The following is a 25,861-nucleotide window of genomic DNA, read 5'->3' on the forward strand; positions in this document are numbered from 1 at the left end:
TTAGCATTAGCTGTCTTAGTTGGTGATGCTCTACAGTTGATCTGGATCGAACTGAAGCATGTATAGTTAAGGAATTCTAATCAATAATTGCACAATCTAGAATAGATGAAGTATCAGCAGCTGCGTATGGTCTACACAGCTCGTTCCAGTCTTGCTTTTGAATTTTGTATCAGCAGCTGCGTATGGTCTACACAGCTGGTTCCAGTCTTGCTTTTGAATTTTGTATCAGCAGCTGCGTATGGTCTACACAGCTGGTTCCAGTCTTGCTTTTGAATAGATGAAGTATTTTATTTATATCACTGGAAATCCTTTTTTTGTCCAAGTAATTAGTGCTTTGGTGGCAGATTAAATAAATAAATAATACTTTTAAGCATTTAAGTGTTGATACTCACTAGTTTTAACCCGCTCGGAATGTGGCAGACATTGTTACATCTGTCTGTCTACATGCGTTGTTTTAGTACTAGCTAATTAAGTCATCTACTGTCATGTTCCTGCGCAATGTTTCCTCCTTATATCACCTTTAATCCAAGGCAAAATCTGGACCAACGAGTACCTATTGCACTAATGGGTGATTAGTACGCTGATAGAGATATTTGGAAATAGGAATTCTAAAGCGCATACTATTCAGAGCAGAACCGTAATTTCCTTAATGAAGTAGGTGACTATAATTTGTATAATAACCACGCAGGCTACTCTAATTAATGTTTCCACTTTTCTTTGATTAAATGGTTTAGTTTTGATTAATAACTCATTGGATTTTAAATATGGTAGTAAGAAGTTGCAACAACGCTATGTGGCGTTTGCATAAATTCCTTGATTTTCTAGCATAGCAGGTGCTGGGACTTGTCAAAGAAGAGCTTAGTTTCCATACAAGTATACTCAGTTATATGAGATACTTGGTTGGCATAGTAAACCAAACCATGTTACTGATAATTTTTGGTACCTTCTCAGGACTGCTCCCGTGTGGTGGCCTCCTTGAGACTTGGCACTTAGAAGCAGAATCTAGTTAATTATACTGATTTTTTTGTTCTTCCAGAATCTTGGCACTTTGCTTGTCTATGGATCATATTCCACTTGAGAGCTGGCAGGAGGTCATTATTCCGTTGCTGCCTCATCACTTACCTCCAGTTCTGAATTTGTGTGATAAATGCTTCTGAATTCCAATGACAAGTGCTATTGAAATTTTTTTATTCTTGTTTCTTTAATACGCATGTTCATGAATAATCGCTTCAGTTATTTGTTCTTCTGAAAACTTCAGTATGCAAGTACCTATTCCTGGTACAGCAAGTACCAGTTCTTGAGCATTTGCACAGTTTTCGTTATTTGCTCTTCTGAAAATTTGCTCTAGTGTGAATCATAGTAGTATACACTAGCAGCAATCTGTCAATGTTTGATTCAAGCTTACTCTCGTTATAATGTATTGTGTAGTTGTTGTTTCAAACTGTTTTGCTACAAGTACCATAATTTTCATTGAAGATATTGTATTCTGTTGCTGTATCATTGTTTAATAAAACCACAGCATGATGCTCACATGAGATATCCACATGTTTCTGTGTTGTTTCTTTCCATCATGATGCTCTCGTTATAATGTATTCTGTTGCTGTTTTGCTACAAGTTGTGTGTTGATTTGATAACAGGAGTTTCCTTGTCCTGGTCCTATACTGCATTTTGACTCCTATGTTTCTGTGCGCGTGTGTTTAATTGATGTTGTTTCAACTTTGAACCGCTTCTGCATATGGCCTATACTGCAATTGAGATTTAAATTTGTGGTTGTTCCTCTTTTACAGATGCTCAAGTGTGAAGTGTGAAGCAAGTGTGGAGCTGTGAAGTGTGAAGACATCAAGTTCTACTTAGTGAAGAGTAGCATATTGTAGCATATATGTGTTGTAAAGATTGTAATAGATTTATTTAGTGGTATACTTGATGAAATTTATGTGTTCTTTTTGATTATGTATGTGATCTGAAAACTTGTGAAATGGAAACTTGACCAATGGGTCCACTTATGAAAATAATCTATCAAATTTGTACATTTCTGATATGTGGGACCAATTTGAGAGATGATCATGACAAGTGGGACCCATCTGACTAGTGGGACCAGCTTGAATATATAATGGCTGAAAATAGAAAAGAAATAAATAATAAAAGGCCATGGGCCAACAATAAAAAAGGCTACAACGTTGGGCTTGGCCCATGAAGCGGACCAGAATAACAAGGAAAAAAATATAAAAGGCTGAATTAATGGGCTCGGCCCATGTAAAACACCTAATCGGACCGGGCTGATTCTTGTGCCACATCAGATTGCCACGTCAGATGCCTACGTGGCCTGAGGAGGCTTCTAGTGACCAAAACAAAATAGTAGGCCTATTTTGGTCGTAAACGTCTACGACCTTCTCACAAAGAAGGTCGTTAATTTCAGTTTACGACCGCCAGCTTTTGACCTTCTGTTTTTGGTCACAAAAAGGTCGAAATGAAAAACAATGACCTTTCAGTGACCAATAGTCAAGGTCACAAGTTGACATATTTCTTGTAGTGGGCCAAAACTCAGGTCCGACTACAAATGGCCCACTGATGTATGGGTCGTCAACAGTCCGAAAGAGACACCGGGCCGGAAATTGGCCCAACACTTAAATGGGCCGCTAAAAGGCCGAAACTCAGGTCCGACTACAAATGGCCCATCTGATTTATGGGCCGTCAACAGGCTGAAAGACACACTGGGGCGGAAATTAGCCCAACATTTAAATGGGTCGCTAAAAGGCCGAAAGGTGTACATCCTGAAAATTGGCCCATCCATTGAATGGGCCGTTAACAGGCCGAAATCTCATCGGGCGATATTGAGCCCAAATATATAGCGGGCTGTTAACGGGCTCGAACTGACGATGGGCTGCAATGGTGTCAAATCTTTAACGGGCTGTCGATGGGCCGAATTGGCACATCTCGTATGGGTCGTGGGCTTAAATGGACCTGACACAAGTAGGCCTTATATGGGCCGGCCTGCTAATTTTAACTGGGCCGGCCTTTTTCACCAGAATGGGCCACTGTTGGGCCGTCCCATGTGTCGACCTATCATCGGCGCCTCCTGTCCAATGAGTGGATGACATATGTCCCAATGGTGAGGCAACACGTGTTTCCTGCGGCCAATGATGATTTTACACGTGGAAAATCCCCATTGGTCCGGGTGGTTAACGGGTTATCAGATCCAAAACCGGACCCGATAGCTTAACGACGTTCCGTTACGGTGGATGCCACATGTCGGTCACCCTTGACGAAAGCACTTTTGTGACGCACGATTTATCGTCATGCAAGTGGACACTTCCGTGATGATAATTTTGGTAATGTCATGGAACACTTCTACGACAGCACAGGTATGACTATCTTGATTCTGTCATAAAATCGTCATGGATGTACATGCATGACAAAAAATGTGACTTACTGTGACAAACACGTATCATCACGGAAGTGTATTTTTTTGTAGTGCCTAACTTAGTCTTTTCCTTCCTATTTTCTGATATTGCTTTATGAAGTCAAAACCACAACAAGATAAATAAAATTAGCTCTGCATAACTGGTTGATGCATGATACAGACGAACACTACTTTGATGTAAGGCAAGCGCAGGATAGGAGGATGGAACATATACAAAAAAAGACAACATTGCATATTCACACATACAATAGGAGGATGGAATATGTATGAAAAAATAGTAAGCAGAAGGCATTTCAACAAAAATAGAAGAAATGAAAGCTAGGCACCATATGAACATGCAACCAATATCATTCTATTGGGTAAAAATTGTCTCGTTGTAAGTGGCATTTCAAGAAATTAGAAGCAGTACAAGCTAGAAGACAATGCAAGATGCAACCTACATCACAGTCCCAAGTTAAATGTGTCTTATGGGTAAGTGATCATTGCAGGTATAAGTTGTAAACTACGCAGATGCAATTCAACATAATCAGAAGCAATACAAACTAGACATCATATGGAACACACAACCAGATATAACGGTTCCAAGTTAGAGAAAGCACATGTGATGGTGGAGTAGGGAGATGTGCTCATCATGTACACATATGTTCTAGAAACAGGAACACGCGTCGTATTCACAGGCATTATGTGTAAAGTAAGAAGATGCAATTCAACAAAGTTAGAAGCAATACAAGCTAGACATCATACGCAACATGCAACCACATATAATAGTGCCAACTTAGAGCAAGCACCTGTGATGGTGGAGTAGGGGAGAGGTGCTCATCATCTACACATCTACATTGACTGTCCAGCCTTGTGTTGTCTTGCGAATCTTGTTGGGAGGATGGCGGAGTAGAATCTGTAGAGACCCCCTGTTTGAGTTGCTCCGAAGGACCATCGTCATCTACTGTCAGACTAATTTCCTTCAGCTGTAATGATTTTGCATTGTGAAGTCAAACCGATAAGAAAAAGGAATAAAATTCGCTCTTCAGAACTCATTCATGCATGATACTGACAAACACTACGTGGATGAAAGGCAAACACATGATGCAAGGATGGAATATGTACGAAAAACTAGATGGCGTGACATTTTCACAACTATGATGTGGTAACTAAGCAGAAGGCATTTCAACAAATTAGAAGCACTGCAAGCTAGACACCATATGAAAGATGCAACCAATATCACTGGCCAAGTTCAAACTATATGGCGTTTCAACAAATTAGACGCATTACATGCTAGAAATCATACGCAAGACACAACCAATATCACAGTGGCGACTTAAAGGTGTCTTATCATAAGTGACCGATGCGGGATATGCAAGAACAATAGTCTGGTGTAAGAACATGGTGTGATCAGATATAGTATGTTCTAGAAAGAGGAACATGTGTCATATTCATAGGAATTATGTGTAAAGTAAGCAGATGCAATTCAACAAAGTTAGAAGCAATACAAGCTAGACATCATATGCAACATGCAACCACATATAATAGTGCCAAGTTAGAGCAAGCACCTGTGATGGTGGAGTAGGGGAGATGTGCTCATCATCTACACAGCTACGTTGACTGTCTAGCCTTGCGTTGTTTTACGAATCTTGTTGGGAGGATGGGGAGTAGAATCTGTGGAGACCCCTTGTTTCAGTTGCTCGGAAGGACCACCATCATCCAATGCCTTACCAATTTACTTCCGCTTTATTGATTTTGCATTGTGAGGTCAAACCGATAAGAAAAAGGAATATAATTCGCTCTTCAGAACTCATTCATGCATGATACTTACGAACACTACTTTGATGAAAGGCAAAGTCATGATACGAGGATGGAATATGTACGAAAAACTGGACGACTTGACATATTCACACCTATGATGTGGTAACTAAGCAGAAGACACTTCAACAAATTAGAAGCACTACAAGCTAGACACCATATGGAAGGTGCAATCAATATCACTCTGCCAAGTTAAAACTGTCTCGTCATAGGTGGCGTTCATGAAACTAGAAGCACTACACGCTAGAAATCATATGCAAGACACAAACCAACACACTGCCAACTTAAAAGGTGTCCCATCATAAGTGACTGATGCAGGATACAAAAGAAGAGTAGTTTCATGTAAGAACATGGTGTGATAGACAAATATAATATTTACCAAAAACAAGAAAGCGTGTCATCACATGTATCATGTGTAAGCTAAGCAGATGCAGTTACACTAATTAGGAGCAATACAAGATAGACACCATATGCAACATGCAACCAGATATCACACTGCAGAGTTAGAGCAAGCACCTTGGATGGTGGAGTAGGGGAGCAGAGATTTGGACCTTGTAATGCACTAGCAGTACAAGGAGAATCCGTACAGATGCTCCGTTTACGTTGATGCAGAGGACCACCATCATCACCTTCCTTACTCTTTTCCTTTCTCTTTCTTGATTTTGCCTTGTCAAGTCAAACCCACAAGAAAAAGGAATAAAATTTGCTCTTCAGAACTCATTGATGCATGATACTGACGAACACTACTTTCATGTAAGGAAGCCGCATGATAGGAGGATGGAATATGTATCAAAAACAGGACGGTGTGACATATTGACATGTATGATGTATAAAGTGTAAACTAGGCACAAGGTGTTTGAACTTGTTAGAAGCAATGCAAGCTAGAAACCATATGAAAGATGAAACCGATATCACTCTTCCAAATTAAAAGGGTGGCCTAAAAATGTATTTGACCAAATTAGAAGCAATACATGGCAACAGGCTAGAAATAATATGCAATATGCAACGAATAAAGGTTTCTCATCGTAAGTGATTGATGCAGGATACAGAAGAGTGGTAGTTTCATGTAAGAACATGGTTAACACATAGATGTAGTGTGTGCCAAAAGTAGGAAGGTATGTCATATTCACAGGTATAATGTGTAAACTAAGCAGATGCAATTTATCCTAATTAGAAGCATTACAAGCTAGACACTGTATGCAACATGCAACCACATATCACAGTGCGAAGTTAGAGCAAGCACCTGTGATGGTGGTGTAGGGGAAGTGCGGTCTTCAAGTACAAAGCTACGCTCAATATCTTCATTTTGGCTTGCTGTTTCTTGAGAATCATGTGGAGAGGATGAAACTGCACTCTTTATAAGAGTAGCGTGTCTCATACTAACCCACGGGCGTGACTGTCTCATCATAAGTGATAGATGCAGGATACACAAGAATAGTAGTTTGATGTAAGAACATGGTGTGATAGGAAGATGTAGTATGTACCAAAAACAGGAAGGCGTGTCATATTCACATGTATAATGTGTAAGCTAAGGAGATGCAATTTAACATATTAGGAGCAATACAAGCTAGGCACCATATGCAACCTGCAACCAGATATCACACTGCCATGTTAGAGGAAGCACCTAGGGTTGTGGAGTAGGGGAGATGAGATTTGGAACTTGCACTGCAGTAGGAGTAGCAGGAGAATCTACAGAGATCATATGTTTCGGTTGCTCTAGGGGACCACCATCGTTCCGTGCCTTCGTCCTTTTAGATTTTTCCTTGTCTTGCCTTGTCAAGTAAACACACAAGAAAAAGGAGAAATACGCATTCCCAAATTCGTTGATGCTTGATACTGACGAACACAACTTTATGTATGGTAACCACATTGTAGGAGGATGGAATATGTATGAAAAACGCTAAGCAGAAGGCATTTCAACAAATTGGAAGCAATGCAATCTAGACACCATATGAAAGATCCAACCAAAATCACTCTATCAAGTTAGATGTGTCTCTATATAAGTGGCACTTCAACAAATTAGAGGCAATACATGTTTGAAATGATATGCAACATGCAACCAATATTACACTATCAACTTGAAGGTGTATCGTCTGAAGTGATTGATGAGGTATACACAAGAAAAGTAGTTTGATGTAAGAACGTGGTTAATAGAAAGACGTAGTATGTTCCAAAAACAGGAAGGCATGTCATATTCACAGGTATAATGTGTTAACTAAGCAGATGTGATTTACCCTAATTAGAAGCATTACAAGGTAGACACCATATGCAACATGCAACCACATATCACACTGCCAAGTAAGAGCAAGCACATGCGATGGTGGTGTGGGGGAATTTCGGTCATCAACTAGAGAGCTACGTTGACTATATTCATTTAGCCTTGCTGTTTCATGAGAATCATGTGGGGAGGATGACATTGTACTCTTTAAACGAGTAGCGCGTCTCACAGTAACCCACTGGGGTGACTGTCTCATCATAAGTGATTGATGAGGGATACATAAGAGCATTAGTTTGATGTATGAACATGGTTAATAGACATATGTAGTATGTATCAAAACAGGAAGGCATGTCATTATCAATGGTATAATGTGTAAAGTAAGCAGATGCAATTTAACCAAATTGGAAGCAATACAAGCTAGACACCATATGCAACATGCAACCACATTTTACAACGTGAAGTTAAAGCAAGCACCTGTGATGGTTTTGTGTGGCAATTGAGATCATCAACTGCAGAGCTACATTTACTGTCTCCATCTGCTGACACTGCACCCTTTAGAGCGTTGAAACGCTTAGTGCTTATCTTCGAATTACACTAGAGCGACTTCTGTATTTTATTTTTTGTATTCATCAACACTGCGTCAGAGTCTGAAATACCCATGCATAAAGAACAATAGTGTGAGTATGGGTGAAGTGTGTGCACAAGTAGTACATTGTAAAGGTAGTAGATAGTAGGTCGGTGAGAAATAAATGACGGGAGACATATGATAGCTCTACAACATGCATGGCACACGGAATTACTACAGGATTCTATGAAAATAATAGTCGACTGAAAACAAATAGGTGAGTCCATTTTTTCTGCACCGTCCGATGTACAAAGAACGGGCAGATCGCCTTCATCTACCTCCAGCCAGTCAGTGTTATGATCTTCCTCGAAACGCCAGTGACTACCGGCCTAGTCCCCTGCCTCTGCCCTTCCCTCGACCTCACCGCACCGCCGTGCTTGGCACCGCCCCTGCTACATCTTGAGCTTGCGTTGGTTTTCCTTGAAGAGGAAACAGTGATGCAGCAATAGTAGCGTAAGTATTTCCCTCTGCTTTTGAGAACCAAGGTATCAATCCAGTAGGAGGCTCCTCAAGAGTCCCACGCACCTACACAAACAAACAATGAACTCGCAACCAACGCAATAAAGGGGTTGTCAATCCCTTCATGGCCACTTGCAAAAGTGAGATCTGATAGAGATAGTATGATAAGATAAATATATTTTTGGTATTTTATAATATAGATGCAAAAAGTAAAGATGCAAATAAAAGTAGATTGAAAGCTTATATGATAAAAGATAGACCCGGGGGCCATAGGTTTCACTAGTAGCTTCTCTCAAGATAGCATAAGTATTACGGTGGGTGAACAAATTACTGTCGAGCAATTGATATAAAAGCGAATAATTATGAGATTATCTAGGCATGATCATGTACATAGGCATCACGGCCGTGACAAGTAGACCGACCCCTGCCTACATCTACTACTATTACTCCACACATCGACCGCTATCCAGCATGCATCTAGAGTATTAAGTTCATAAGAATAGAGTAACGCATTAAGAAAGATGACATGATGTAGAGGGATAAACTCAAGCAATATGATATAAACCCCATCTTCTTATCCTCGGTGGCAACAATACAATACGTGCCATGCAACCCTTTCTGTCACTGGGTAAGGACACCGCAAGATTGAACCCAAAGCTAAGCACTTGTCCCATGGCAAGTAAGATCAATCTAGTAGGCCAAACCAAACTGATAATTCGAAGAGACTTGCAAAGATAACTCAATCATACATAAAAGAATTTAGAGAAGATTCAAATATTTCTCATAGATAAACATGATCATAAACCCACAATTCTTCGGATCTCGACAAACACACCGCAAAAAGAGTTTACATCGAATAGATATCCACAAGAGAGGGGAGAACATTGTATTGAGATCCAAAAAGAGAGAAGAAGCCATCTAGCGAATAACTATGGACCCGAAGGTTTGTGGTAAACTACTCACAACTCATCAGAGGAGCTATGGTGTTGATGTAGAAGCCCTCCATGGTCGATTCCCCCTCCGGCGGGGCGCCGGTGAAGGCTCCAAGATGGGATCTCGCGGATACAGAAGGTTACGACAGTGGAAATTGTGTTTTGGTGGCTCCCTGGATGTTTTCGGGGTACGTAGGTATATATAGGAGGAAGAAGTATATCGGTGGCTGCTCGAGGGGCCCAAGAGACAAGGAGGCGCGCCCAGGATTGGTGGGCGCGCCCTCCTATCTCCTAGCCGCCTTGATTGCTTCTTGACTTGCACTCCAAGTCCTCTGGATCGCGTTCATTCCAAAAATCACGCTCCCGAATGTTTCATTCCGTTTGGACTCCATTTGATATTCCTTTTCTTCGAAATACTGAAATAGGCAAAAAAACAGCAATACGGGTGTGGCACCCCGGCTCAGAGAAAACCGGAATGCCCCGTATTCCAGCCGAGAGATCGAGGAGAAGTCTTCTGGAATACGGCAGTGCTTAGCATAGAACAAACCAGCTTTCTATTATTACACGAATATGAATACAAGGTCTCCGATATTACAATGAATAACATCAGTATGGTGACACCATGCCATCCTCAGTTGCTCTATGCAAGCAGCAGACACAACTCGAAGCAGCGGAATAACTCTAGCAGCGGAACAATGACGAAGGTGGTGAACTCCACTTTGCAGGGACTCTGGCTGGAACGCTTATCCTAGCTCGCACGAACGGAAACCGCGACAAGCAAGAAATCAAATCTGGTATGACCTGCAAACTGGCATGACACGCCAGGTCAGTACATTGAATGTACTTGCAAGCTCACAATAATCCAGAAGCATTCAAGAGAAACAACATCATGGCAATTACAAGTTAAATAGGAATTATAATGAGATCATCAGCATAACATGGCATGACCGACATAACCATGATACAGCTATCCCAACATGAGCATATTTATCTGACAATATTAGCATGAAACATGATGACACTTCATGCACCATTTATTCTGCGCGGGTTACCTCGTAACCAACATATGCATCATTTACCAACCTCGGAGATCACACGATCATCTCAGGATCAAATCACGCTTGGTATAAACAATACCGTAGCAATCAATAAATGACCACAAGGAGCTTGACCTTTACCCACGATTCTTGTACCACATCACGAATATACAACAACTCGGTATCCTCGATACCCTTGTGATACTTACGGCGATCACCACCCGACTAACACTTGGCCTGTGATCCTTACGGCGATCACAACCCGACCACTACACGACCCGTGATCCTTACGGCAATCGCAACCAACTTATCTCACTATTATTAAACACATTATTCTTATTCCTGTTGACTCATGGTGTGACCTTCTCTCGACCTGGGCCCTTATCCGTGGGCGCAGCTATCGATAGATTTAATATACACTCTGCAAAGGTTAGTACATTGTACCCACACTACGGAACCCATGACCTTGCACTCCCATTCGGGTGGACCAACGACGTTCCGACAAAACCGTCCTACTGCCATGACACTCTCCCGGCCACTCCGACTCACTCCCCACTGGGCTAAGTCATGGGTGGCCCCGTGTCTACCTCCATACACAACGACCACCGTCGTGGCCCAAAACATAAACGATCCCACACGGGGATCCGCTGGCTATAACAACTATGGGCACACAAGGTTATGCTTGCCTACCGAGCCAGGGTGCAGCACGCCCATAACCTTCCCTCGTTGGAGGCACCGGCGAGAGGCACGACAATAGACCCAGTTAGGACTGTGCCATACCGGTAAGCGTGGTTGCACTGGTCAGCATCGATTCAGCGGCACCATGACTCAGCAAACAGTTGTTCAAGTTCAATTTAATCCGGTTAACTTGAATGCAAATATGCTGAGCCATGATAAAATACATGAACATGATATCAACATTATCATGAGAGTATCACATAACTTTCCACCATATCAATAGTAAATCATATCCACTGAACATGGCATACTGACTAGCACGACCATCATCAACATCAACATGTACTACTTGCAATCATAAAATATGAAAGGTAATACTAGCAGGTAGAACATGATAACAGAGTACAAGACAATATAGCATAACAGTGAACATGCAAATCTAAACATCACTGGAACAACGATAACCATCTTTTCAACAAGCAAACATTTATTAAATATTCAAGTTGAAAACCATGGCTACTGCATAACTATCATACAAGTGGGTATTGTGGCTTGCCTGGGGCTGAAGAAGGCACCGGGGAGAAGTGCGGTGAAGCCGCGGAACGAATCACCGGAAAACGTCCTCTCTCGGAGGGGCCTGAATAAGGGCAAGGGCATAAAGGTCATTTTCGCAGTGTCAAACCATAGTGAAAACATGACCAACAGAACGGGCTCGACGAAACGAAGAAGTGAGCATTGGTTTCACCGTAAACGGAGTTACGGATAAAAAGATATAAGGGTTTTACTGCCATGGATCTATCTGTAATGAAACGATTTCCAAACAGGGGCCTGGATAGAAAAACAGAAAACTTAATCGGGGAAATACGCTTTCACCTTATCTAAATGAATAGTGGCGGGGCTGATGCATGCGGGTCCCACGGGTGGGGCCTGTCACTTACCCACGCTGGCCCACGGAGTCAACACCTAGCCACTGACTGGCGGGGCCCGCGACCAGTTGGCAGGGCGCTGGGTCGTCGTCTTCTTCTTCCTGCTCGCCCGCGAGGCAGAGGGAGGCCACTAGCGTCGGGCGCGATTGCCTGCGCCACAAAGGCCTCCGGCGATGCTCCGGCTGTGGATGGATTCAGGGCTCAACAGCGCATCCAACCAGGGGCTTTGCACACGCCGTGGACAACCAGAACGGCGGCTGCCTCAAGCATGGCAGACGGCGGCGGAGGGCGCAGATGGGGACGGTGGCCAGAGGCCAACAGAGGAGGAGAGCCACGACGAGGAGGCTTCTAGGGTGGTCCAGGGGGCTTCTAGAGGTGGAAGAAGGAGGGGAGGAGCTCGGGCTCAGGCTAATCTAGCCGGGCCGAGGCGGCGGCCATTGCGGCATAGGGAGGCGAAGAGAGCAGCTCCGGCTCGGGGAAGAAGCTAGGCGGGGTACTAGGAGAGGGGCGAGGCCACTGGAGTGCTCGGAGAGGCTCGGGGAGGGCTATATATAGACGGGGCGAGGGAGGCCGAGCTGGCACCACCGGCGACGCGTGTCCGGTGTAGCAGACGCGTGTGCCCACGCATGGGCTCGGGGGAAGGCGACGAGGGAGGAGCAGGAGAGAGCTCACGAGGAGGAGGAGGACAAAGGAGCGCAGGGAGGAAGACGACAACGACGGGAAGATCCCAAACTCCACTGTGCTCTCGTGTTCACGCGGCGGCGAGCGTCGATGAGGAAGAGGACGGAGGGGAGAGGGGTCCAGGAGAACGGCGACAACGCGGGGAACATGCTGGACATGATCACGGGCTCTAAGACGACGAGAGAAGGAGGGGATCCAGCACAAGCAGTGCTCTGGACGCGGCCACTTCACACAGAGCGCGCCAACAGGCATGCCAAAACGGTGGTCACCACCAGTGCCAGCATGTGGGGGAGGCAAACAGCTGGCAAACATTGTCTAGTGGTAAGTCCTTCGAATGGTGGTTTGACCTGTGGTGGTAACTTGGTTAAACAGGCTACGATTAAATGGAAGTTAACACCTGAATTTTACTGCAGTAAACTTGATCTTGTACTGCTGCTCAACAGGGAGGTGATTGGTGACAATGGAGTTGTCTGGGAGGTTGAGGTAAAGAAGGACTTACATCCTGGGGAGTTTGAGGGTAAAAGGATCAAGATTTACTACAGTTGCTTCACAACTGCATACTTGGTCCAGAAATGAAGATCAGGATGATGCACTCTCGTGAAGCATCAACTTGAGCTCAAATTGGGCAGGGCTTAGTCATTAGGTCATATGATGATGCTGTAAAAAGATCATGCTAAATGGAAAAACCAAAATTGCACTTGCTTCACAAACATCATTTCTGTCCAGAAACTTGGAATAATTATGGTGGTCAAATGGATCAATGAAATGATGCCAAAATGGGTGGAGAGATGTTTTATGGGCATAAGAATGATCTGGTAATTTATCAAGATTTTTGAAGCAATATAAAATATACTTGCTTCACAACCTGAAAATATTGCCAGAAACAAAGATTTGCTCATGTGCTCATATAGATGATTGGATTTGGCTGCAAATGGGTGGAGGGGATTGATATTAGCACATCAAGGAGTGTGAAAAAGTTCAACTCATTTGGGTACTCCTAGCTAGTACTTCCTTCACATAGCTTTCTGTATGACAGAAACTTTGAAAATTCACTAGGCAAATTAATTTGAACTTGTGCATGAGGCAATTATTTGGGCATATAAACATGCCCAAAAAGGTTGGGAGGCAATAGGAGAAATATAAATGACACTTCCTTCACAAAGTGCCATTCAGGGCAGAATAGGAAATGGAATATTGGGGAATTATTTTTGAACATGGCAATGAAAGGTTTTGCCATAGTTGATCAAGATATGACCCAAACAATTTATAAGAATTATTTGGGAATTTTTGGAGTGAGGGAAATATAGGTTGCTTCACAACCTAGGGCAATTGGAGTTATTCCTTTAATAGAAAAGGAATATTCCAAATAAAAAGAATATTGGGATTTGGGCTAGGATGGAAAATGACAGGGTCTAGGGAAAGATTTGGATATGACAAGCCACTCTAGAAGTAAAGAAGAGGGCATCTTCTTCAGTTTCCAGACCACTAAGCCACGGAAAAAGAAAACTCAGGCAAAAACCTCGGAAAAACAAAAGAAAAAGAAAGGGCCAAAAATCAGGCTGTCACAACGGGCTGGGCCTCTAGTTAGTAGGTTAGTCCCAAAAATGATATAAATGTGTAAAATAAAGCCCATAAACATCCAAAAGGGGTAGTATAATAGCATGGAACAATAAAAAATTATAGATACGTTGGAGACGTATCAAGCATCCCCAAGCCTAATTCCTGCTTGTCCTCGAGTAGGTAAATGATAAAAACAGAATTTTTGATGTGGAATGCTACCTAGCATAATTCTCAATGTAATTTTCTTTATTGTGGCATGAATGTTCAGATCCAAATGATTCACGATAAAAGCTTATAAAACATTAAAATAATAATACTTCGAAGCATACTAGCAAATAATCATGTCCTATCAAAATAGCATAGTCAAAAAAGCTTATCCCAACAAAATCATATATTTAGGCCATGCTTCATTTTCATTACACAAAATACTCCCATCATGTACAACCCCGATGACGAGCCGAGCAATTGGTTCATACTTTTTAACGCGCTTAAGCTTTTTTCAACTCTTACGCAATACATGAGCGCAAGCCATGGACATAGCACTATGGTGGTATATGGTGGTGGTTGTAAGGACAAAAGGGAGAAGATAGTCTCACATCAACTAGGCGTATCAACGGGCTATGGAGATGCCCATTAATAGATATCAATGTGAGTGAGTAGGGATTGCCATGCAACGGATGCACTAGAGTTATAAATGTATGAAAGCTCAACAAAAGAAACTAAGTGGGTGTGCATCCAACTTGCTTGCTCAAAAAGACCTAGGGCATTTTGAGGAATCCCATCATTGGAATATACAAGCCAAGTTCTATAATGAAAAATTCCCACTAGTATATGAAAGTGACAACATGGGAGACTCTCTATCATGAAGATCATGGTGCTATTTTGATGCAGAAGTGTGGAAAAGAGATAGTAGCAATTGTCCCTTCTCTCTTTTTCTCTCACTTTATTTTTTTCTTTTCTTTTCTTTTCTTTTTTTTTCTTTGGCCTTTCTTTTTTTTCTTTTTGGCCTTTTTTTCTTTCTTTGTAAAGTCCGAAGTCTCATCCTGACTTCTGGGTGAATCATAGTCTTCATCATCCTTTCCTCACTGGGACAATGCTCTAGTAATGAAGATGATCACACTTTTATTGATTTACAACTCAAGAATTACAACTCAAAGCTAGAACAAGATATGACTCTATATGAATGCCTCCGGCGGTGTACCGGGATATGTAATGAATCAAGAGCAACATGTATGAAAATTATGAAGGTGGCTTTGCCACAAATATGATGGCAACTACATGATCATGCAAAGAGCAATATGACAATGATGGAGCATGTCATAATAAACGTAATGGTGGAACGTTGCATGGCATTATATCTCAGAATGGCTATGGAAATGCCATAATAGGTAGGTATGGTGGCTGTTTTGAGGAAGGTAAATAATGGGTGCATGCTATCGGCGAAAGTTGCGCGGTATAATAGAGGCTAGCTAAATGGAAGGATGAGTGTGCGTATATCCATGGACTCACATTAGTCATAAAGAACTCATATAATTATTGCAAAGTCTACTTATCCCTCGAAGCAAATTACTACTACGCATGCCCTAGAGGGATATATTGGTAGGAAAGGACCATCACTCGTCCCCGACTGCCACTCATAAGGAAAACAATCAAAAGAGAACCTCATGCAACAAATTTGTCACACAACTTTTACCATACGTGCATGCTACGAGACTTGCCAACTTCAACACAAGTATTTCTCAATTTTGTAATTACCCACTAGCATGACTCTAACATTACTACCTTTATATCTCAAAACAATTATCAAACATCAAGTTGATCCTAGTGTTTAATGCACTTTCTATGATAGTTTTTATTATACCCAACTTGGATGCTCATCGTTCTAGGACCAAATTCATAACCATAGCAAAATCCATGATGTTCTAAGAGACTCTCAAAATAATATATGTGAAGCATTAGAGACTAGCAATTTCTACAAAATTAAGCCACCGCCGTGCTCTAAAAGATATAAGTGAAGCACTAGAGCAAAAACCATCTAGCTCAAAAGATATAAGTGAAGCACATAGCATATTCTAATAAATTCTAATCAAGTGGGCTTCTCCCAAAAGGTGTGTACAAAAAGGATGATTGTGGTAAACTAAAAAGCAAAGACTAATAAAATACACGACGCTCCAAGCAAAACACATATCATGTGCCGAATAAAAATATAGCTCCAAGTAAAGTTACCAATGAACAAAGATGAAAGAGGGGATGCCTTCCTGGGGCATCCCCAAGCTTAGGCTTTTGGCTATTATTGAATATCTTGGGGTGCCTTGGGCATCCCCAAGCTTAGGCTTTTTCCACTCTTTATTCCATAGTCCATCAAAGCTTTACCCAAAACTTGAAAAGTTCACAACACAAAACTCAGCATGAAATCTAATAAGCTCCGTTAGTGAAACAAAACAAAAATAACACATAAGGTACTGTAATGAACTCATTCTTTATTTATATTGGTGTTAAAGCTACTGTATTACAAGTTCTCTATGGTTCATACCACTTAATACTAGCCATAGATGCATCAAAATAAGCAAACAACACACGAAAAACAGAATCTGTCAAAAACAGAACAGTCTGTAGCAATCTGTAACTAACACAAACTTCTGGAACTCTAAAGTCCTGGAAAATTTGTTTATTGATCAGCAGCAAAAATAATCAATGCAAAATCACGTTTCTGTGATTTATTAAAAAAATCTCGTGAGCGCAAAGTTTCTGTTTTTCAGCAGAATCAAATCAACTATCATCATAGGTTATCCTATAGGTTCTACATGGCACAAACACTAATTAAAACATAAAAACACATCTAAAATGAAGGTAGATGCAAAATTTATTACTAAACAGGAACAAAAACAAAAAACACAAATAAAATTGGGTTGCCTCCCAACTAGCACTATCGTTTAATGCCCCTAGCTAGGCACAAAAGCGAAGATATATCTAAGTAGTGCCATCTTTGGCACTTGTCTTTTTAATGGGGTTATGCTCAGATCCGGGAGGCTCCTTGCACTTCCCTTCATGCTCGGAGATCTTTTGATCTAAGGCATCCAACCGCTTATTACAAATTGTAATCAAGTTATTCATGCGGTTGATATTCCCACCAATATTCTTAAGTGGTTCAACAAATTTTTGCAATTCACATAGTTTATCTAAAATTTGGGTTCCTTCATGAGAGAAGGGTGATCCCTTTTGTAGGGGAAGTAGTCCTACTATCCCCTCTATAATTTCATAAGTGAAACTAGGATCAACTTCAATAAAACACCGTTTTGTGGCAAAATCAAGGAGTTGTCTATGGGGTAGGGTTAACCCAACCTAAAAATTGCAAATTAAAATCTTGAAATCTCCTTCTACAGTGCAACTACTATAAGATTCTAGCATCCTGAACCAAGCATCTTTTAAATTTTCTCCTTGTCTTTGTTTTAAGTCAAGAACTTCAAAATTGGGAGATGAAGGGATAAAAACAGAGCTAGCCATAACGACAAGGTAAACGATCTAACACGTGAGCAAACGGAAAAAAGGCAAGCGAAAAGAGAGAGGAGAAGATAGGGAAAGAGAGGGCAAATAAAATGGCAAAGGTGAAGTGGGGGAGAGGAAAACGAGAGGCAAATGGCAAATAATGTAAATGTGAGGGAGATGAGTTTGTGATGGGTACTTGGTATGTCTTGACTTTAGCGAAGACCTCCCCGTCAACGGCGCCAGAAATCCTTCTTGCTATGTCTTGAGCTTGTGTTGGTTTTCCTTGAAGAGGGAAGGATGATGCAGCAATAGTAGCGTAAGTATTTCCTCCAGTTTTTGAGAACCAAGGTATCAATCCAGTAGGAGGCTCCTCAAAAATCCCACGCAACTACACAAACAAACAAAGAACTCGCAACCAACGCAATAAAGGGGTTGTCAATCCCTTCACGGCCACTTGCGAAAGTGAGACCTGATAGAGATAGTATGATAAGATAAATATATTTTTGGTATTTTATAATATAGATGCAAAATGTAAAGATGCAAATAAAAGTAGATTGAAAGCTTATATGATAAAAGATAGACCCGGGGGCCATAGGTTTCACTAGTGGCTTCTCTCAAGATAGCATAAGTATTACGGTTGGTGAACAAATTACTGTCGAGCAATTGATAGAAAAGCAAATAATTATGAGATTATCTAGGCATGATCATGTATATAGGCATCACATCCATGACAAGTAGACCGACTCCTTCCTGCATCTACTACTATTACTCCACGCATCGACCGCTATCCAGCATGCATCTAGAGTATTAAGTTCATAAGAACAGAGTAACACATTAAGAAAGATGACATGATGTAGAGGGATAAACTCAAGCAATATGATATAAACCCCATCTTTTTATCCTTGATGGCAACAATACAATACGTGCCTTGCAACCCTTTCTGTCACTGGGTAAGGACACCGCAAGATTGAATCCAAAGCTAAGAACTTCTCCCATGGCAAGAAAGATCAATCTAGTAGGCCAAACCAAACTGATAATTCGAACAGACTTGCAAAGATAACTCAATCATACATAAAAGAATTCAGAGAAGATTCAAATATTTCTCATAGATAAACTTGATCATAAACCCACAATTCATCGGATCTCGACAAACACACCGCAAAAAGAGTTTACATCGAATAGATCTCCACAAGAGAGGGGGAGAACATTGTATTGAGATCCAAAAAGAGAGAAGAAGCCATCTAGCTAATAACTATGGACCAGAAGGTCTATGGTAAACTACTCAACAACTCATTGGAGGGGCTATGGTGTTGATGTAGAAGCCCTCCATGGTTGATTCCCCCTCCGGCGGAGCGCCGACGAAGGTTGCATGATGGGATCACGCGGATACAGAAGGTTATGGCGGTGGAAATTGTGTTTCGGTGGCTCCCTGGATGTTTTCGGGGTACGTAGGTATATATAGGAGGAAGAAGTATGTCGGTGGCTGCTCGAGGGGCCCAGGAGACAGGGGCGCGCCCAGGAGGGTTGGGTGCGCCCTCCTATCTCTCGGCCGCCTCGATTGCTTCTTGACTTGCACTCCAAGTCCTCTGGATCACGTTTGTTCCAAAAATCACGCTCCCAAAGGTTTCATTCCGTTTGGACTCCATTTGATATTCCTTTTCTTCGAAATACTGAAATAGGCAAAAAAACAGCAATACGGGTTGGGCCTCCGGTTAGTAGGTTAGTCCCAAAAATGATATAAATGTGTAAAATAAAGCCCATAAACATCCAAAAGGGGTAATATAATAGCATGGAACAATCAAAAATTATAGATACGTTGGAGACGTATCACCCCCCGGCCATCCCTTCAAGCCCCGCCAACCTCCAGGTCGGGCGCAAGCAGCTCCTGCGCCCCACACCTCTAGGATAGACACCAATGCGCCGCTTCCCCGGCGAACAGGCAGACTAGGTGCTCCGCCCGCCTAAGCGGGTGCTGCTTCTTTTAATTGTGATTTGACTGACCCTGAATTGAAATCCAGGCGGGCTACTGACCTCTAGCAAAGGTGAAATTGTAAATGGGAGGAAACCTTGTGCATTTAGTATCACAAAGAAGATGCAGTAAGAAGCACTCAACTAGTTTCTTTCGTGGGATGAATACGGTGTGAGCAGAGACGTAAGATTTGCACGAATAAGGGAAGAGGAGTACCTCTTTCTGCTGGCAGTGCTGTGTCCTCCTTCTGTTTTTCCAAGGATCTTCTTGTCGTTCATTGGAAATGAGAAGTTGTGGAGGACGGTGGAGCCTTGGACGAACCCATGGCCAAGTTGTTGAGTGTGGTGCGGTGGCCGTCTGTCGACGACAAGGAAGCAGATTCGAGGCGACGAACAACGATGTAGCGCGAACAACTCCGGTGCGGTGGACGGTTGCGACAGTGGAGCGGCAGCGGTGAGGCGCAGGATGGTGTGGTCGAAGTGGTTCTGGTTCGGCGCACGTCGGTGTCGGCATCGTCGAGGCAACTCTGCCTCGGCTTCAGCTGCTAAGTCCTTTAGGGTGTTGCATTTGCAGTTGCAGTTGTGTTGGACGATGACATCGGGGTTCTGGCTCCGGCGTGATGGAGGAGGGCGGCAGTGGATTGGGCGCTATGGGGTGGAGGACGGAGGAGGCTGGGGTTTCGCGGCTGGTGGAGAGGGCGTTTTGGCACCCATGAAGTACGAATGGGGAAACGGAGGGAGGGGGAACTAAGGGGGAACAATGTTTTGGTTTGGGACGCGCTTGCTTGAAATTCGGGGAAAGTTACAAACTTTGCCCCCATCTAAAATTTCAGACATATTGCGGGTTGGGGGTACACTACTGCAGGATGCTGCTAACGCGACACTATGATTAGAGACCCTTCGAGAAACTATGTGTGATGCTATAATCGCAAACGGTGGTGTCAGAGAACCGTCAAAAATGTCCAAAACGTTTGCGATGACCGATGCATCAAACACGGTTCCGATTTTAGTTGCATGTGCGATGAAGGGCATATGGTTGATCCAGCAGAACTATCTGTGATGAGGAGGAACAATAGAAATGGGCAGCCATTCAAAGTGTGTGCGATATACGACATACAGTTTGCTCCGATGAACTGTGTGCCATTAGGGAATGCAATAGAAATGGTCAGCCAGATCAAGGTGTGTGTGATATACATCATACGGTTCACTCGGACAAACTGTTTTTGATCAGGCAAGAGAACGAAAACGGTTCATCTTAACAAGATGTGTGTGATATGTGGCAAACAGCCCACTCGGATGAACTGTTTGCGATGAGAAACTATAACACAGACGGTTACTATACACTAGTAGAAAAAGGGGAAAATCTGAGAAACATTAGTACCGGTTTGCATATGAGCCGGCACTAATGTGTCCATTAGTGCCGGTTCAAATGACTAGGCGGGAGGAGATCTTTAGTACTGGTTCGATGTGAATCTTTAGTACCGGTTCGTGCCACGAACCGGTACTAAAGGTGTTGGCCGGGCACCTGCATCTTTAGTACCGGTTCATGGCATGAACCGGTAGTAAAGAGGTTGTGGCAGGGCTATTTTTAGTTCCACCTCGCTCCCCTAGCAAGATTTTGACCACCTTAAATATGTTACTTCCTAAACTATCACAAGCATTTGGTCTTCATTGAACTCTATGTGTAGGATGTGTCGCTACAATAGGAGTCTTTGCCGGTTCTTAAATCAGTGATAGATTCCTATTAACAAATTAGATTCTATACAAAAAGATCATTGATGATCAATGTATTTTTTATGTACTTATCTGTAGCAGTAGCACGTTTTGGCTGAAAGGCGGTACTGATCAATGTATTTTTTCTGCGTTCAGATGCACAATTTAAATATGTTACTTCTCGAACTATCACAAGCATTTGGTCTTCATTGAACTCTATGTGTATAATTTGTGGACTCAATATGAGTCTTCACCGGTTTCTAAACTAAATACAGCAAAAAAACTACTCAGAAATAAACTAAATACAGCAAAAAAACAACTCAGAAATAAATAGAAGAAAAAAATAAAGCACAAAAGAAAAAACTATATAAAAAATTACTCAAAAATAAATAGAAGAAAATAAATAATGCAGAAAAGAAAAAACTATATAAAAAAGAGTTGGGGCGCTGCCCGGTGGGCCTGCCAGACCTAGGGTCTGCAAATTCAGGCCCAGAAGGGCCGGCAGGCTCACAGGGCAGCGCGCCCTAGTTAGGTCCAGAAGCCTGCTATATAGAGGAGTTAGAAAGAGCAGCCGCGGCTGGGTTTATAAACCAGTGCGGCTGCCCTTCGCTCGGCGAGGTGGGACTAAACATACTGCATTGCGGGTGGCAGCGCACAACCATTAGTACCGGTTGGTGGCTCCAACCGGTACTAATGGAGGGGCCTTTAGTACCTGTTGGAGCCACCAACCGGTACTAAAGGCCCTCGTTTCCCGCCGCTTGGGCAGGCCAAAATTGGCCTTTAGAACCGGTTGGTGGCTCCAATCGGTACTAAAGGCCCCTCCTATATATACTACACTTACGATAAATCAGTTCCATCGTCGACCACACTTCGTCTCCATCGCGCGACATCGATCTATCACCGACGCCGACGCCGTCGCGCCGCTGCGCCGTCGCCCCCGCCGCCCTCGATCGCTCCCACCGCTGCACGTCGTCGCCGTCCCCACCGCCCTCGCCGCCCGGCCCTGCCGCCCGTTGTCGCCGTCCCCGCCACCCTCGCCGCCCAGCCCTGCCGCCCGTCGTCGTCGTCCCCGTAGTCGTCGTGCGCCCCCGCCGCCCGTCGTCACCGTCCCCGCCGCCCTCGCCGCCCGTATGTCCGCTCGATCGTACCCACACACACACACATACACACACATACACACACGCATACACACACATACACACATGCATACACACACATACACACACACACACTACATACACATGTATGTACACACATACACACACATATTTTTTTACTTATGTTCTATTTTCTATTGTTTAGATGAATTAATTAATATAACTAGTTTATTTCTAATTAGAATGTTAGAATGTTAATGTTAGATGAATTGGAACTAGTTTATTTTTAGTAACAAAATTTAGGTATATGAGATTATTTGAACTAGTTGAATTAACAGCTAGAACTAGTTTATTTTTAGTAAATGCTTAGTTGAACTAGTTGAATTAATGTTTCGCCTATATGAACATAGGAAATGTCGTCTGACGACGAAAAAGATTTCATTATGTGCGAATACTGTGAAGATCAGCGCGGCCTGTGCGACAGAAATTTCCTTGTTGATGATAGGCGATTCAGCATCAAGCTGGATGAGACCTTCGAATTCGATACAGTAAGTCACAACGACAAGTCTTTTTTCGTAATTAAGTATGACTTATATATGCTTCATTTGCTTCAACTTATAATTTTTAATTTTCACTATTCTACTAGCTCATCCCCTGCCATGCAAGAATTTTGTCTTGGATAAGATAGGTTTCAAAGCTATGGAAACTATGGACGTAAAGAGAGTTTACCTGAAAACTGAGCATGGTTATACTTTCAACGTCAAAGTATACAATACAAACCCGTATACCTATTCTGAATGCAAAAATTGGCAAGCACTATGCAAGGCTTATGCATTTGAGCCTGATATGGTTATCACCTTTGATATTCGTCTGGAAGATGATATTGAAGGTAATAGAGATATCTGGGTCGATGTGCAGACGCCTCCAGTTCTACCATTATGTGAGTTTTCTCAACTATATTTTTGTCTTAGATATTGCTTATTCACAAATAATTGACAACTAATTTCTCTTGACAGCTTATTTCCATTCAAGCAAACATGTCCGGCGCTTGGTAGACAGGACCTACTACTGTCCCGGAGCTGAACTAGACTGCGAGGAGATAAGTCATTATGTTTCCTGGCTTGAGGATCTTCATACTGTCAAGACAAATTTTCTTCCTGCACTTAGAAATGTTAGTACTCAAAACGTGCGACCAATAGTGATCGTATTGAACTACGGTCACATCTATTTAGGAATGATGGTAAGATTTTTACTATTTCTCCTCAGTGCATCTTTTGCATACATAATTTTTTGGCTAAACTTTCATTGCTAAGTATAGTAATTAAGTACTATACGATGTTCTTCAACAGGGACTCCCGATGACAGTTGTGCCTCAGGGGATCGAGACTAAAGGTCGCATGTCAATTGTTAGCTTACGGCCAAGATATCCTTCATTGCACATGAGTGCATTCAGGATTTCTAGAAGTGATGAATGCTTAATAGTGAAAGATTGGAGGAAAATTGTTAACGATTGTAGAGAAGTACTAGGGGGCAGCAATGAGAAGCACTTCCCATGATTAGGAGACAGGATCATCTGCATGCTCCAGTATAATGAATCAGGAGAGCTATACATGTTCTTTGCTATTTTACCTGAGAGAGGGCAGCAGGAGTGATTTAGCTAGTTTCATGCTCTTATAGTACTTGTCCTCTCAAGTCCGTGTTCTTCGTCCTGAACTTGTGGTGTTATGAACGCTTATAATATCATGACCATCATGTTGAACTCGATGATATTTTTGCTTCTGGTACAAGTGAATGTTTCTTATTTAAGCTAGTGTTGGTGGTGATTAGATAGCGGTAATCAAGTATATGCCATATCCATATATATTATACTTGATCACCTAATTAGGTGGTCAAGTATAATATGGATATATGAATACTCTTGATCACTAAGCTAGCTAGTATACAGCTATAGGAATGCATCAGTCGAAACTAATCTGCGGTACTTTCACCTAATGATTTAACAACTCATTATAATGTAAAACAATCACTAAATTAAATTAACAAGACAAAATTAAAGGAAAAATTAAAAAACACCCAAACATTTAGTACCGGTTGGTGTTACCAACCGGTACTAATGTCCTACACGCACACGGGCCTGGCTCGTGCCAAGTGGTGTCACTTTAGAGCCGGTTCATGACGAACCGGTACTAAAGCGGGGGGACTTTAGTCCCCACTCTTTAGTGCCGGTTGGCGAACCGGCACTAAAGGCCGTTACGAATCGGCACTAAAGGCTAGTTTTGCACTAGTGATAGTAAGTTCATGTGCGATTCGGTTCATACAAAAAACTTTCAAAAATGCAAACTAGTTTCTTGGGTATCAACAATTATCAAAAAGTAATGACATAGACCTTCTTCAAGCCAATCAACATGTGTTCAGAAAACAAAAAAATTCAAAATTACAAAACAAAGACCTCGATATTAACTAGATGGATGGATCATTTCATAGGTTTATAATAAACCTTTGAAATTACACATCCAACTAGTTAATAGGGATGAAAACGGTGCGAAAACGAACAGAACTGGATGCTACCATATTTATTTTCATATTTTTTTGCAGAAGCGGAAACGAATACAGAAACCCCGGAAATGAATACGAAAACAAATACTACTGGAAACAGACACGGAGCAAATACAAAGCGGACACAGAAACAAAACAGCTTGTTGACCAGAACTTAAAACCTCCTGAATCATAGAGAAATATAAACAAAAAACAAATAAATTTATGGAATTGTTAAGATGACTACAAAATAATATGGTTATGTTAGCAACATAGGATAGTATTGTAGTAGTACATGACAATCCCGTATAGGGTCTAGTTGACTACATGTGTGGTAGTAAAAGTTGGTCCTCAGATGATCAATTCTGCTCATTCTACCCATTGTGTCATTGTGTGTTCTTTGGTAGTTGGGCTACCTATAGTAGAAACGAAAATTCCATATTTACGAAAACGGAAAGTTCCGTTTCCACGTCTGTTCCATCGGAAAACACCTTCTGTTTTTGTTTCTGTTTCCGCATAAAAAATTCCATTTCCATTTCCGTTTTGCAAATTTCCATTTTCATTTTCATATTTTCTCTCCGTTTCCATTTTTGGTCCAGAAAAGCAGAAACTTTCCACTCCATTTTCATCCCTACTAGTTAATATCGAGTCCACTTCCCATCCGGTCACCCATCTCATGACTACTCCAACTTAGCACACTTAACTTGGGAGTTCTGTTAGATGAGCTA

This window comes from Triticum dicoccoides, chromosome 4B (assembly GCF_002162155.2).
Source record: "Triticum dicoccoides isolate Atlit2015 ecotype Zavitan chromosome 4B, WEW_v2.0, whole genome shotgun sequence".
NCBI lineage: Eukaryota > Viridiplantae > Streptophyta > Magnoliopsida > Poales > Poaceae > Triticum > Triticum dicoccoides.